The 6,014-nt window shown below is 47.7% G+C and overlaps 1 protein-coding gene across 1 annotated transcript in view; it reads right to left on the reverse strand.

The window, feature by feature from the left end:
* The window catches only part of SYNRG (synergin gamma), a 134,108-nt gene that overhangs the window by 29,298 nt on the left and 98,796 nt on the right, over positions 1-6,014 (reverse strand). The gene's annotated exons all lie outside the window — the stretch shown is intronic.

Raw genomic sequence — 6,014 nt, forward strand, 5'->3', positions numbered from 1 at the left:
GACCTTTATTCTCTTTTCTGCTTTTTAGAAGCTGCAGTATAAGATTGCTGGAAGCTTTTGGTCAGGGGAGGCTATTGAATGGGGGTGTGTGTTTATATATCACAGTTATGGACAGTGTTTTTGGGTATTGCATTTTGGAAAATTGAATATTAAGAAATAATATTCCCCCATAAAAGGAATCTGTTGGAGACGGGTGAATGGATGCTGAAAATAGCAGCGCCTCTCACTTTGCTGAATGCAATGATCAGCTTCAGATATCACGGCCCCAGTTTTCCAGTGCCCTGTATCACAAAGAGTCATTTGCACCGGTGCCAAAGGGGTGTAAAATGCCACCCCTTCAGAATAGCAATGTACTACACCCATTTTGCACGGATGTAACTAGCTAGATGAAGGTTCAAGGCAATAAAGAATCAGGCTCCAAGATTTTTGCAGGGTTAAGCAAAGGTAGCTGAAGTCTCTGGGCAACTCTGTTCCCAGGAGGAGCTTGGTGGTGCAGAGAGGGGACAGTTCACTTGCCTGTGGGCCAGATCCATGCGGAAAATTGCTTCTGGCAGCATCATTCGGTCAGACTGTCCTGCACCTCCGCTATTGTAAAGGAACACGAGTTTACCTCACCTCGGAAGAGCCCAAGTGGGCAGTGGCCAGAGACAGCGCAGCCATGGTGAAGCCAAGGCTTTTGCCATAAAACGTTGTCCTTGAAATCCAGCTCTCAGTAGTGTTGCAGGGCCCTGATAGGGAATGCATTGAGCTGATCTGTCTGTTTCTCCAGCTTCTGACAAATGGACACCAGTCTGGTGCAAGGACTAAGTAGTTGCTTCCATCCCTGGCATCTCACAGTCACCTGCCTCTTCTAATTGCCTTCTACTTGCAACCCTGTATACGGTAGTAAAACAGGTGTGGACTCCAATCCCGTGAAGTGCTGAGCAGCCTCAATTCCCCTACTCTTCACTCATCAATCCCCATTGCGTGGTACCTGAAGGTGCTCAGTACGTTGCAGAATCTGGCCCTATATGGGTCTGAGCCAAAACCCACTGAAGTCAGTGGGAATCTTTCCACTGCCTTCGGGTCAGGCCCTGTATGAACAAGAGCCTGGCAGCAAGGGGTAAAAGTTATGGGGGAGTGGGTAAAGATTTTCCTCAGCATTTGAAGCTTTCAAAAGAAGGATGAAGGCCATAGAAGGAGGGGCTGGAAGTGGGGTCTGATAGCACTGGTTATTTGGTCCCTCTGAATACAATATTTCAGGAGGATTTCTGTAGGCGCTGGGCCTGATTCAGAACCTGCTTATGCCGGTGTCTCTCAACAGATTTACACTACTTCTGAGTAAGAGGAGAACCAGGCCTTTTCATAGGGATCTTTTGCCATTGACACAAGATAACTAAGACACCAAACATCTATAGACACCAACATGGAACAAAGACACCACGTGACACATACCCGGGCTAAATAAGTACCTCCTGCTTTACCCTTTGTGAATCATTTAGTGACTCAACAATATGGAAGTGGCACCTGTATGTTACAGACCACTCCTATGTAACACCAGCTCCTTTCCACTCGGGCCTAAGTGATTCTCCAGCCATTTTTCTGAATAATACAGCGGGTATCTGAGCCAGTCTCTCTTCTTCCCCTCCCTTCCGCATGAATAACCAGGAGAGCAGCAGGCCCTTGCAGCAATTTAGAGATCTCAGCACATTTGATCAGCGATAAACTCTCGCTTTTGCCCCTTGCTTCAGTTGGCCACTAGCAAATCGCCAGGTTTAACAACTAATTCTGCCCTTGCTCCCCAGAGGGTGACCTATATTCCTCAACTGTTAAATCAATATGCGTTTTCTTCCATTAACAAGCCATACCCCTGAAGAACTGCTCAGGGTTCTCTCTCTGCACTACACTGTCACCTTGCATTTAATGAAACCTGGCCTTTGGCTCCTGTGTTGGATTTGCCCTGGGAAGATCATTTACTGCCCCCCTACGGGTGCCTGCTGGGGTCACCGAATGCTATAGGGTGATGCAAGGTGGGGGGGAAGGGGAGGAAATGGAATTATAAAGGGGAGAGAGCAGCCCAACTGTAAGAGGGCAAGGGCAAAAGGCGAGATCATAGGGCCCAACATAGCAAATTTTAACATAAGGGTGCCTCTCCGGCCAGGATCTGAGTCGCTTTACAGTGAATTACTGCTATTAAGCAGCTTAACAGCACTGGTAGGTAGGTACAGTGGCCACTACTGGAAAGCCAGCACTTCTCACGGGTAGTAACTGTGGGGGTTGCAGGATGCCAAAGTAGAAGGGGAAAATGTCTATTCTCCCCTATGGCTGTGTCTGGTAGTTCGTGGCTAAGTGTTGACTACCGAAGTGCAACCACTGTTCAGGTCTTCATATTATCCCCATTTTGAAGCTGGGTAAACTGTGGCACAGAGCAGTTAAGTGACTTGTCATCACAGCAGGTTAGCGGTGGGGTCTGGAAGGGAACCCAGGGATCCTGACTCTTCAGCCTTTGCTCTAGCTCTCAGTCACACTCCTCTCCCGGACCCAGGAAAACGAGGCAATAAAGGCAGCACGGCACTATCGATGTGCATTGCAGAAAGGTGGTGTCTTGTGGGGAGCCTGCTGCTCGGTATCCAAATGCGAGGCAGCCAACCATCACATGGAGACCCAGGGCTCTGCAGGCATTCTAGCCAGTGGAGATGGGGGAAACTGTTGCGTAACCATGGAAACTGGAGAATAGCAGCTTTGGAGCAGAGAGTTGGATTCCTTCCTATGTGGTGACATGGGCTGGGTGTGGCGAGCAGCAGCCAGCTCACAGCTTAGACTGCCTGCATAACCCCTGCGTCAGCCACGGATTAGAGAGCGATGGCAAGAAGACAGCCTGATGATTAAGCTAATGACCAGCTACATCCTGGGCTCAATCCACCTTTCAGAAACGCACCCTGGCATTTTACAGTAACAGCCCAAACCATGCGGTCGCATGATTGCAGCCTGCTCGTGTTTTGGACCAGGACTGTGGAATTTTGTTACAGGAGCAACCCTAATGTAATTGCAGTGCCTTCAACTGGTTTACATTCAGGCTACATTTCATCCCATAGGGGCACATCCTGCACTGGTACACCTTTGTAACCCCACTGGCTTTCAAAAGTCAGCTCTTGATGTGACAGAGGCCAGAACCTCAAGTGTTTTGCCCCAAAGTTTTTGGTGATCCTTTGGGTTCTTCCCTTGCTGTATTGGGCATACAACGTTCCTCAGTCAGGTCTTCAAGAGGGAGCGGTGGGTGCATCGGGCCCTCGCCAGGAAATCAGTTATCACACCTCCAGCATGGCTGAAGAAAGGTGATATTGTCCTAAAAACTCTAGGTTGTATTTACAGTTCTGCCTAGGAACAAAATGCAGGTGTCCACTCTTGGTCGAAGCACAGGGAAATCAGAGCAACATGATAAAAAGGGACGCGGCGGGGGGGGGGGGGAGAATAAGACGTGAAAAGGTTCAGAAAAAGTGTAAAGGCAGGTGAGTAAGCAGAGAGCTAGTCGACATATCTGAGAAGGTGGCAACAGATTAGTGCTTTCAGTGCTTTCAAGTTCCAGAGCTTTACTTCCCACTTCTCTGGGTCAGCTCTGATTGGGGCTAACAAGGGTGGAGGAGAAAATGACCATTGTAGCAACGCTCAGCCTGCTGTCAGAATGTCACCCAGATGACCTCTTCCTTGCACTTACTCACATCCTGTATTCAGAGTCACTGGTTGTGGTTTTCAGTATGCGTGCACACATGTAGGGTATTTCCCTCCCATGCACAGGGGGCTTTTGACATTTCCTTTTAACTCTAGCACCCCGTTAATTGGCTGCATCCCTTATTCAAAGGATTCCAAAGGTTCTCTCTGGTAAATTGGACTTCTCTAATGCACATGAACAAGGCAAGAGGCTCTCAGCAGGCACAAGGATTGAAAAGCACAAGATGTGTTAATATTTATACTGCCACGTGCTGTGGTATGGGCATTTAAATGATAACGACCGGCAGGGAGGCTTCCAGGCAGTCTGCATGTTGAGCCATCTAGGTATTTACCACAATGCTGGTTAAATGATAATTTGGAGTGGGCCCAGGGTCAGATTACTAGGCATGAAATGTAGAGGTCTTTAATTGTTTGATGGGACGTTACTCCTTTGTATCAGATTATGAGAGGCTGAGCCCCCAGATTGTTGTCCTCCACTCACGTTATCCAGCCAGGCTGTTGGAAAGATCAACATGTGTATTACTAATAATTATTTGTATTACGGTAGCTTAAAAACCCCAACCAAGGTCAGGCAGAGCACAAACACAGAGTCCAGGCTCTCATGGGGCTTGGTCGCAAGATAGTGTGAAAAGATCTTCAGATCTTGAAAACCTTGCATTGCTTGGAGGGAAAGTAACCATTTGATTATCATTACATACACATTCAGGAGACCTGTCCCCCACCCCCCTTTACAGTATCTGATCGGTCCAGGACCGCTTGTGTGCAAGCGAGGATTTAATACACAGTGCAACTTTGTACATACGTATGCAATCACAGGCTATGAGACTTCATGCAGTATATTCTCGCTCACACTCACAAGAGCCGCTGCGCCTCCAGGCCATACACTCACCCACCACAACAGTTCTTTGAAAGACGTGCAAGAGCGAACGTGAATTTTACATGAAGGGCCTGCTTCATGCCACTGCTTTCCTCCAACTTTAAGATGGCGTAACGCCACTGAAGTCAATAATTAAGTCACTGTAAATCTGGGGGAGCACAGGAGTAAATCAGGCTCTCAGTTTTAAAAAAATTCTTAAATTCACATTTTTTTTGACCTTTTGACTTTCTTTTTTAAGCACACACTTCTCCCAATTTTAAAATTAATTTCTCTATTTTTGTTCCTCTTCCACCTCCACATGGTAGGTGTTGCGATTCTTCACTGTAGAGGCAGGGTTTAAAGGAAGAGTTCTGTCTGCTATAAAGCAAATAGGTTTGGGGCCGGGGGGGGGTGGGGAAAATGTCTTAATGCTTTGGAGGCTGTAGCTAAACCACGTATATCCCGGCCTCTGAAGCTTGCCATGTGCCAGCATTCTAGGGGCATGCTTTCCCATCTGAATTTTCAGTGAGACTAATGTTTTTCCATACTATAAACTTTCAAGATCATACCAGCCCCTGTTATATTGGCCCACACAACTTCAGTGCAATCTGGACTCCATTTGGATTTTAGAAACACACACTCGTCCATCTAGCCACTCCCTGAAGGGATTTCCATAGTGCTCATCGCCACAATGTTAGAGACCTCCCGCAACCACTGTGAGGTTCTGGGGATCAGGAGCTGAGGCCCTGAGAGGCTCAGTGGCTTGTCACTCAGGGTGTACGTGATGGAGCTAGGAACTAGACCGTGTCCACCGGACTCTCAGTCCAGTGCCTTAACCAGGAGACTGGTGAAGGGACAGGAGGTAGTAACTGGCTGCCCATTTCTGCAGTGGAATAATCGTGCACTCTCTCATCTCTCTTTCTTGCGCTCTTGTTTCCAGTGTCTAATCTGCATGGAGAAAAATGCCAACACCGAACCAGGCGATGTCAGATTAAAGTGACGCATGGTCAGTGGTTAAACCACAGAGCTGGGAGATGTAGGGTTCTGTCCCTTGCTCTGCCACCAACTATCTGGTTGGCCTTGGATAAGTCTGTGCCTCAATTCCTCTCTCTGTAAGATAGGGACAAGGATACTGATCTGCCGAACAGAAGTGAGGAGCTTTAACTGGCTAACGTCTGTAAAGTGCCACATAAAAGCCATGTCATATTGCTGTGATTTTGCCCAGGAAGCCGTCCACAACGGGTGTGTTTTTTAAATTGTGAAGGGCAGCAGGCGAAAGCTAATCGCACATAAAAGCACGCTCAGGTGAATGCATCTCTAAGGGTGCCAATCAGATCAAAATAGGAGTTTAAGAGGCTCCAGAACTGCCTGTAGGGGACAATGACTGTACATGGACACAAGAGAAAATGGACTTGGATCCTGAGCCTTCAGCTGCTTATTCCCTAGGAAG

Source organism: Lepidochelys kempii, chromosome 17 (assembly GCF_965140265.1).
Source record: "Lepidochelys kempii isolate rLepKem1 chromosome 17, rLepKem1.hap2, whole genome shotgun sequence".
In the NCBI taxonomy this organism is placed as follows: domain Eukaryota; kingdom Metazoa; phylum Chordata; order Testudines; family Cheloniidae; genus Lepidochelys; species Lepidochelys kempii.